Genomic DNA, 10,537 nt, shown 5'->3' with positions numbered 1-10,537 from the left:
GCAGCTCTTTACCATGTGGCCGAATCGCTGACAGGTCTGAGGTACTCTTGCACTGGATGACTAGTGAAGCCCAAATACATCCACTGTGGCAATGGGCGGTCTTCCCTGAATGTGAGAATCACTGGGATTCTTTATACTTAATGAATGGATCTGTCATATTTTCTGTGGACACTTCAACCGCGAAGGTAGGGAAAGGATGAAGGTGGGAGTGAAAGACGAAAGAGAGAAACGGGTGCCGTAGTGGAGGGCTGCGGAGTAATTTGGACCACCTGGGGATCTTTAACGTGCTCTGACATCGCGCAGCACACGGACGCCTCTTCGTTTCGCCTCCATCGAAACGCAGCCGCCGGCAGTCGAGACAAGCAAATAAAATTCCCAGTGTGTGGCATCAGCCCTGGCCTTGCTAGCAAGAGCTATACAGGCGGCGCGTGATGTACCGTGTGCAGCACCAACGCTCAGGCTTTCGCATTTCTCGAGTGAAGATTCTGGAGTGCTCTCGCACGTTTTGCTCCAATGACAACAAGGGCAGCTAGCAATAAAACACGATAATAAATAGGTCGTCCGATTCACCAGCAAGGTAACTGGCGAATATTCGCCCACACTTGGGCAGGGGTTATCTCCGAGGCCGGACGAGACGAGCAGGCGGGAAAAGTTCCCGCGAGCCTCACCTTGCCGGGAGCCCGCGAGGATGAGTCCACGCGTACCGAGTGTCCTGATGTCGAAGCTCTCGTCAGTTCTCATGTGCCCCCCACCGGGGTGGCGCAGTGGTTACGGCGCTCGAATACTGTTCCCAAGGACGCAGGATCGAATCCCGGCTTCGGCGGCCGCTTTTCGACGGAGGCGAAAAGCAAGGCGCCCGTGTGCTGAGCGATGTCAGTGCACGTTAAAGAACCCCAGGTGGTCGAAATTTCCGGAGTCCTCCACTACGGCGTCTCTCACAGCCTGAGTCGCTTTGGGACGTTAAACCTATACAAACCAACCAACCAAGTTCTCATGTGCCCCATGTCAACACCATGCTCGTGTTAAAACACTAAAACACTAGGTGGCGCTCGTGCTATAGTGCTTAGAATTCTAGGCCGAATATTTTTTTCGCACTCTGGTGTTCGCTCCGACAAATGTGCGCTTGTTCCTCGTGTTCTCGCTAGGGGTGCTACTTTTTGCACCCCCTTCCCTTCGGCTGCTTGTATACACAGCATCGGCGCGCTGTTGTACTTGAGTGTCTTGTTTTCTTGTGCAACAATACACGCTATACGGGTTCCATGTCAAACATCGCACAACTCGCCAGCCGCATACGCGGATGATCATTTGCGAACGAGCAGGTGATTAAGAAGAGCACACTGTTGTGTCGCAGCTTGTGGTGGCTTTGCGAGATCCTCTTCCGTACGACACGTGCCTGACGCACACTGTTGTGTCGCAGCTTGTGGTGGCTTTGCGAGATCCTCTTCCGTACGACACGTGCCTGACGTTCGTGGCACCCCTGCGGGAGCGTTGTTAGACGACCAGGCATGTACCCCTCAGCTGCGTATGGGCGCACCGATGTCTGGAGCGCAATGAGTGAGGCTTTGTTCGATAAGTGGAAGCAAGCAATCATTGAAGTTGTTGATACTTAGCCTCATGATTTTGCACCCGTTGCTACCTCGTCATGAATAATAATTACCCGATTCCCACGAAAACATTTTGCATAGTTCTGTTTTGTTTGGGGGTGCAAATTAAGTGAGAAATTAAACCAACGAAGTTTTTGTAAGAAAACGCATTTCAAAACATGGCTTTCGCATGAAGGTGCATGAAGGTATTGCAGCTTGGCTTTCAATATACGTGAGCCGTCCGCTGATACCGTGAGGTTACGAAGAGGGAAATGTTCTCTATTTCTTCTGAGTGTGTTATGACTCAAGCATCATTCTGCGTGGAATTGACTTGGTCTTCAGCACAATAGCTCCATCAATGTCTCATATGTATTGCAGAGCTCGGAAACTACGCTTCGCTCACTGTTATCTTTGTCTGACGGTAGCTTTGTACAGCTTCATCCCTTCCTTAGAAATCTTCCTGTACTCAACGTACTACGCCTGGGACTCAAAGCAGGAATTTGGTACACCACACCTTGAGCCCTCTTTTCAGAAAAATGGTCTTTCGAACGCGGCAGGAGGCATTTGATAGTGGTAGTCTGCTGGTGCATATTGTTCGCTGTCTTTCCTCCCGAAGAATATGCACGCCAGGAATTCGCTCTGAGCCCTGTTGTTTCTTCTAATAATGATATTTGCTAGTTTTAAAAATGCCTCACCACGGTTTTCATGCGAAGCCGGTATACGTTGACGGCTGACCTCCACTCTCCAAGTGCTAGATCGTTTGTGGGCTCATCTGGTACGGATAAATGCGGTGAAACCCACGATTGTCACTCGAGTGGAAATTGCATGCCATGATCACTTTCACAAAACCGCTGTGAGCTGTGGTCAGCATGAAGCGTAATGACGGAGCCACATCGGCAGCGTCGCCGATCCTCGAAATGTCGTCACACGATATCTTGACCAATCACAGGCGGCGGCGTGATCTGCAGTGAGCTCTTTCGCACCGGCTGCGCATTTGTGATAAAATTCTATTATTACTTCTTGCTACTTGATTTCAATATCGCTCATGAAAAACTGTAGATTGCTGCTGAAAGCGATTTTCGAAAAAAAAAAAAAATGCCGCAGTGTCCCTTTAAGTTCCGGTTTTATAGGCATGGCACGATAGTATAGTGCTCTAGAAGGTGGTGGCGACGCCATTAACGCCCCCTGTCTGCGGGTCTCCTTGCACATCATCGTTCGCGTACATATATGCACTCTGCTATTCGCTTAATTATTAATCTCTTATACATACTCACTATCATACAGTTGCAACCTATCAGACTATGTGAGGGAGCACGTGGCGTAGACATTAAAGCACCGCTGTAACAAAGCCATACACGAACGTGTATGCGTGGACTAGGGCCAGCGTGTCTAATTACAGGGATCCAAGGGACAAGGAAGGTTATCTCATCCTGCCATCTCAAAGGAGCTGCCCACGTTTGCATCCAGCTTCTGTCAACTCGACCATGCCATTTTCGCTACTGACGTCACTCAACCCGGCGAGCAATCGCCAGCCTTGTCACGTTCGTTCGCTTCTTTTCTCTGTCTCGTCTTTTGATTGGTTTAAAATGAATCATTGCCAACTCGCCTAGTCGTCAACCTTACTGAACGGCCATGTCACCTGCCAGCTACCAGGTTAGTGACTTTTCGCTCAACACCGACAACGACGGCGCCTGAGTTTCTGCACGATGCTTAGTAATATTGTTCAGCTTCTCTAATTATTAACGCTAATTGGCGGTAGCAAGGCTTTTCAGGCGCTGAGCCTTCAAATGACTTATGTGAAGGCATAAAGGCCCTTTGGTGAGAACAAGCGACGTCAGCGGTTTCACACAGGTGCTACTTGTCACCGACCAAGGTCGATACGTGAAAGAGCCATCCGCGACCTGCCGCAGAAATCACTACCTATGAGGCGCAGACACATGGAAGGTGGCTGTCAAGGGAAGAACTCTTCACCTTCACAGTTCGAATACGGCAGAGCCAGCCGCTACCTTCCATCTCCCAAGCTTGGAAATAGGGAAATTTCCCTTTCCTCTTCAATGAGAGAGACCGCAGGGTGGCTGGCCACGGGAATGTGAAATATATTGTAATCAATTTAAAAGATGTACCGTCTTTGCCAAAAGTAACCAGGCGGCGTGTTCCGCTTCTTAGTCGCATAGTAGGGAATTCGTACCACTTCTGAAGCTGCAAATCTGTGCAAAGTAAAGGTGAGCTCCTGTCCTCATTTCTTAACTTGTTGTGGTCCTCTGGGAATCCAAGTTGGCTTTAGAATACAAGCGAGGTCTTTTGGCAAAGACGGTACATGCTGATCCATCGTATGTGCATTCATGCAAAGTGTAGTCGTAATGCATGGACATGAGAGCTTATGGTGTCCGTGTAAGTTTCTCATTTTCGGTATTCATACCGACGGTTCCAAGTTTACGTATGGTACCGAAGCCAGCAATAATGAATGGTGCAAAATAGTGCTTTTGGAGAACTATAGTAGAAGTGTTTCTCATTCACCAGTTGTAACGAATCTTAGATGATGTCCACCAGTGCAATCAATTTAGCCTAGAGGCTGTTGAAGGGGTAGGTTTGTTGGTACCTCCAGCATTTCCTAAACGCACTGCCTAAAAGCGCGTCACAACAAAACAACACCGCTAAGGTGACCACAAAGGCAGCAAACAAACAAGCAACTATATGGCATACACGCCCGTTACGGCGCGTATGCGCGCTGTTGACGCGGTGCCAGCGGTTCGTATTGCTTTTAGCAGGGGGCCTGTCACACGGTTCATTGCGCCGAGCGGACGCGTGGATGGGTAACCGCGTTGCGTTGCGCGGTCACCGCAGATGCAGTCGGAGGGAGAGGAGGATAGCAGAGAAAAAAAGAAATAGAAGAAATACAAAGGAGAACGGTGAGGAATGAGGGCGACGGATGGCAATGATACGCGGCACCACGCTTCTTCGTTGACGGTGATGCCTGGTTAAGCGCGTGTCGAGGCATAGTTGTACAAGAACAAAATCACTGGAAAAAAAAAAAAAGAAAGAAATGGAAGGCGGAGAGGAGAGAGACGCTGCGCGGTGGCTTATCAAGCACAGGGCTGTTACTGTTCACTGGAAAGAAACAACAGTGCTATAATCTGAAGATTGCGATCTTTTATTCGTTACTTACGGCACGCTAGATATAGGAATCAATGGCGCCTACCACGGCAGTAATACAGCCGAGCTTGTCTGAACGAGAGAGAGAGAGAGAGAGAGAGAGAAAGAAAAGGAGCACAAGACAGGAACAGAACGAAAGAAATACATCCACTCAGTCACTGATATATATATATATATATATATATATATATATATATATATATATATATATATATATATATATATATATATATATATATATATAAATGAAGCGTTACTTTTTTTCCCCCTACAGCTAAGTACACCCCCTGTCGTTGGCAAGGAATATATAGTTTTCATCCATTGCCTTTAATGCAATTTCGAATGCTGTAAATGAGGAAGTTACATGACCGGGATGCTAAGAATGTTATCAAGCTCAAGTTTATTCGGTAACGTTCATTAGCGGTGGACGAACATTACGTATTAGACCAGGAGGTCCCAAACTGAAAACTGCCCTTCTGTCTGGTAGCCGTTCCGATTAGCTTAGTTGGTAAAACCATTTATACCTTTGGAGAGGCGGTTGTCCGTGTTCCATCCGTTGACCAGGACGAATTTCTCTTTAACTGAGAAGCATGGGGGAAGGCTGTATAGCATGCATGTTTTATCGTGTTGATGCGGTTTGATAGGTGGTAATAAGTAATTCCTCGCGAACTGAAATCCATTGTGCATGTTAAGCATTCCCCTCCTCCTTCTCAACCGTCCGTATTAAAAGCTCATTCCAAGACTTGGGGCATGAAGTCGTCACGGGTCACGTGCACCATAAGCTGCACTGTCAAGGAGGAAAAGTGGGAAAACATCGCAAGAGCGATGAGATTTGCGGAAATCAGAGCAAGTCGAGCGCAAACAAGAGCATCATCCCCTGCGGTGCGAACCTCTTCCCAACGGTCCTCGTGCCAAGGGCTTGCTGGGCATCGCCGGACAGCACAGGACCGCCAAGGCGACTGCTGTCTGTGTGTGTGAGAGAGAGAGAGAGTCGCGCTGACACAGCCCAACACCGATCATCGCCCAGCATTGAAGTGTCGCCGCCACCGCACTCACGTGAGTCGCGCCCGGAGCAACGCCGCGGCCGCCGCGACGCGGTGACGCCAATTTCCGTTCTCGTTGCGCGCGGCAGTGTGGAAGGGACTGGGCCGGCACGACGAACCGGGCAGCGGCAAACACATACGGACCGCGGCGGGGGGATATCCGCTGACGCCTGGAGATCGGGGCGAGCGCAGGCGCGGCTTACTTTGCAGTCCCTCTGCCTTTGCTTGCAGAGGCAGGCATTGCGACAGCGGTTGCTATTGCTGCTGCTCTCATTCAGCGCTCGCGGAAAAAGCGCTTGTACCGGGAACCTGCTCGCGAGGTTACGCGGGTGGAAGAGTTATCTGGCGAATGCATTACGTGAACATTTGGCGGAAGAGTGACGCCTTGCCCGATATGCGCCCCCTTGATCCTCGAGACCGATATAGAGTAGGCCATGACGCCGACAACATATACCCGACTGCCCCTTTGGAGACGTGATAAGATCCACTACCCGAAACTCTAGATGAGGATTAACGACCTCAGGTATAGTCGATCGCGGATATATGAATCCGAAGGGGATTGCGAAATAGTTCGCTATATCGATAATTCGATATACCCATAAAGCATGCGAATAGATGAGCTTTTTCGTAAACCGGAAGCGTGCGTACGATGTACCCACGCTAGCAGCGCGCTTCCTGCTGCGAGTCGCTTCCCGGGGGCATATTGCATGGTAGTCCACCGCTCACCGCGAGTGCAGCGTCTCGCGAGGTGTAGGTGCGCACACACACTCTTCGAACGTCACTCCGCGAGAGGCGTTAAAAGAGGAGGGTGGGGGGCAGCGCATCATTACATCCGTTTCGTGGAAGCCAGTTCGTGCTCTCAGTATGCCATAGGAACAAATTGGAGGGAAAAAAAGCAAAAAAAAAAAAAAAGACTGTCAAGGTCGCGTCTTGGGCAGCGTGGCCACACATGCTTTTGGAATTGACGCTAAAGCTACTGTAGATGGTGTTTCGAAAAAAGTCACTGCTGGCCATAAGAGGTCTCATTCTGTTACTAGTACAATATAAACATAATAGTAACTTCTCCTTCAGCACCGAAGCAGGTTATGAGAGAACCGCCGCAGGCCTTCGGTCAGCAAGGCAGGCTTCCCTGCACACCATTCACTGCATCGATCGTGTCGCATTTAGCTTCGAAAACTATGATGCCAGACCGAAGGCTATTCTTAATATGACTCGATACTGACCCCGTCCAGCGATTTTACGGCATTAACGCTGCCAGAGGCCGTTACGGCTGAAAAGCCGATCCGGCTCCGCGCGCGAAAAGTGACCGTGCGGCACCATTAGGAAGAGCGCTCCTTGTAAGGTAAGGGTACGGAGTGTAGTTCGATATATCGAATGTTCCCCTGAACGGGAGTTCGATATAGGCAAACAGTACTCCTATAAATTTGCATGGAAGTTTCAAGGGGATATTCTGAAAGTTCGATATAGGCAATAATGCGATATATTTTGTATCCTCTGTGTTCGTCTTCATATGACGACAAGTAGTCACATTTAGCGACACCACGGTAGTCTCACCGACGAAGATTGAAAGGCGCACTGCGGACGGGTAGCAGACAGAAAACTGACCTGCAACTTAAATCTTCAATGCAGAAATGGTCACACCAAGCTGGACTGTATTGACTGAGCGGGTGAGGATTCTTGATGACCTGGTAGGATCTGAGCAAGTATTAACATAGCCATGCATTGTGTGCTGGTGCATTGCGAATACTGATTTGCATTTGTGTGGGGTTTTAATTCTAAGTAGGCAATAACGAAAAAAATCCCGACGTACTATCGAAAAAAACTTGTTGCCTTCGTTTTGAAGCGAATGGCGGTGCAGTGCAGTCTACCCCAGGGAGTACAAATCACCGGCCAAATATTGGCACTGTGCTAACAATATCCGGCCCTACATGGCATCAGCTGATGGTTTCTGTTTTCTGGGCTGGGACCATCACTCCCCCCCCCCCCCCCCCCACCTCTTTCCCCCACCCCCCTCGTCCTTGCTGAAAAAAAAAAGGTGAAAAAATATTGTTTTGACGCACACACCTCACTTTCGAAATCGGCCAATGTCTGAAGGACCCTCGTATCTCGTACCTTCTTTTTTTCTATCTCACATATATAATCTCCATCTTCGTCGAGCGGTATCTATTTGTGATTACAGCATGGTGCCCTATGTACCAACACAGGCCAACCTCTTTGGCCTTCAGTGTCCTCAGCAGACCTCGAATGTTTGAAGCTGTATTTATGGTAAACTACCAGTTCCTCCTGATGGTCTCCTAGCCTAACATAAAAAAGTCAACAATTAGCATGGCTAAACTACCCTCCTAATGCATTCGGTCTCACACACAGTTCACGCCCGTGGAAATATATGCGAGCTCTTTCTTTCTTTCTTTCTTTCTTTCTTTCTTTCTTTCTTTCTTTCTTTCTTTCTTTCTTTCTTTCTTTCTTTCTTTCTTTCTTTCTTTCTTTCTTTCTTTCTTTCTTTCTTTCTTTCTTTCTTTCTTTCTTTCTTTCTTTCTTTCTTTCTTTCTTTCTTTCTTTCTTTCTTTCTTTCTTTCTTTCTTTCTTTCTTTCTTTCTTTCTTTCTTTAACAGGTACGCTGGACTTGTACTGCCATTGAAGTACGGTTTGCTCCCATAAACGCCTGTGTAATTAATCGAGGCTAGATTCTTCCCTTTCTTCCTCTAATTTTTTCTTTTTACAAGCGCACGTGGATATCGTGATTTATCGAGTCGCTTAGAACCGATGTGACTTTACAAATGGAGTGCATGTAAACATGCAATAGCATGGATGTTATAGTCGTCCATACAGGGCCCGTTTTTTGTTACATTTCTTTTCATTTTAGCTTCATTTGGTCCTACACCTCTGGCCGTGGTTCCATGAGACGACATCACGTTGGCCGTAGCAGAAACAAGCCCACGATGAGAGAAAGCCAGAGAAACTCTTTAATGGAAAACAGAGAATTTAGATGGCGTTTAAAATTCGCTGGCGTGCTATTCTGCATGGGAAATGTCTTGTTATAACACTACTCGACGATGCACCTTAGCACGCACTTAATGGCCGGATGCCATTTGCTAGCGCGAACTGAAGATCGTAAATGCGATTCATATTGGAGGGAATGTTAAACCAGGAGCTCTTACTTTGTGCGTACTGCAGCGCATCATTTTGACATACCATTGGGTCGTACTAGTCTAGACGCGTATACCGGACCGGCCGGGTGCTTCGTATCCGTAGAGCCTGGTGCTCGTCGCCAGCTGTATACACTGCGCATGAGCAGCAAAAATACCATGGTTTCGATATGCATGTGCTTTTGTACGTATCCGCTAGGCTACTGAGACGATGTAAGTGACGCAGGTACAGCTGTGGTCTCGAGGCGGCTGACAGGAATTCATTGACTCTACCCTTGAGGCATCCAGTTCACTCAGCCGGTTATTCTTACAGCTGTCAGAGGCTTTTAGGTCCGGAGTCTGAGATATATCAGTATTGAATCTGCTGGGAAAAAGGAACATGTGCTTTAAAATTCCCGTCAAACTCGTCAACACAAACTGCCGCGGTGCGGCGGCAGGCTCAACCCAGTATAGTTTTTCCACTACTCAAGACATCCCTCCGTTGGGCCGGCGCTCGACTTTCTTACACATGAAGCGCTTGTAAAACACGCCGTTTTCTATACCCCGGAGGGAATTATACAGAAAGAAAGAAAGAAAAAAAAATGAAAGAAAGAAAGAAAGAAAGAAAGAAAGGAAGAAAGAAAGAAAGAAAGAAAGAAAGAAAGAAAGAAAGAAAGAAAGAAAGAAAGAAAGAAAGAAAGAAAGAAAGAAAGAAAGAAAGAAAGAAAGAAAGAAAGAAAGAAAGAAAGAAAGAAAGAGGGAGAGAGATATAAAATAAAAAGTTACTAACAAGCGTATACAGAGGAACACAGCATTGCAATGGTCTTCGGTCGAACTCATGCTGTAAAAAAATTGCAAGACTTGTGAGTGAGTAATGCGAATGTTTTTTCAGCGTAAGCTGATATGTGGGAGAAGGGAAGAGTATTATTTCTTTTTTCGTGTTAGAGTGGCGAATTGTAGTGCCGTCATTCGTGACGTTAACCTGCCCCCATGAACCAGAGTGGCGGCTTGCATTGCGGACTCCTACGCTGCCAACGAATCCGCGAAATAGGGGTAAGAGTTTGTAACAGATAGCGCTGTAAGAACGACCATGTAATGACACGAATAGCCCTAGAGAGCAGGCACACAGGCTACCTCTTTCCAGAAAAATCTGAAGTCTTTAGTAAGAATGGACACGATAGGATTCTGAGCATCAGACCGCAGACTCGGCAACTGGCCCATGGGGCACCTGTTATAAAAATAATCACCGGGTGAAGATGATGCGGAATCACTGGTGCGTTGAGATTTTTGCTCATGTCCGAGGACACGAAGAATTGGTTGACACAGCATGAATGCGGTCAAAGTGGCAGCCTTTTTTTTTTTTTTTCGTAATGCCAACAATAGTGTAATATCAGGCCACGACCGGGTTGGGGTATAATTTATTACGTGTACAACGAATGATCTATCTTCATGTCAGCTTGTCAAAAATGGAATGGACATTTTTCTTATCCCGTATATTTTATTTCTCTCATTATTCGTGTGTAATAGCCTAAGAGGCTGGGTGTTTTCTTATATCGCTTACTGATTCTCAAGCAGCATGCACTGAAATGGAATCTTCGCTGGAAGAGTGAACTTAAAACGAAAATTTTATTTA

The sequence above is a fragment of the Amblyomma maculatum genome, chromosome 1 (assembly GCF_055883805.1).
Source record: "Amblyomma maculatum isolate TAMU_Amacu chromosome 1, ASM5588380v1, whole genome shotgun sequence".
Classification (NCBI taxonomy): domain Eukaryota; kingdom Metazoa; phylum Arthropoda; class Arachnida; order Ixodida; family Ixodidae; genus Amblyomma; species Amblyomma maculatum.
This window is presented reverse-complemented; position numbering follows the sequence as displayed.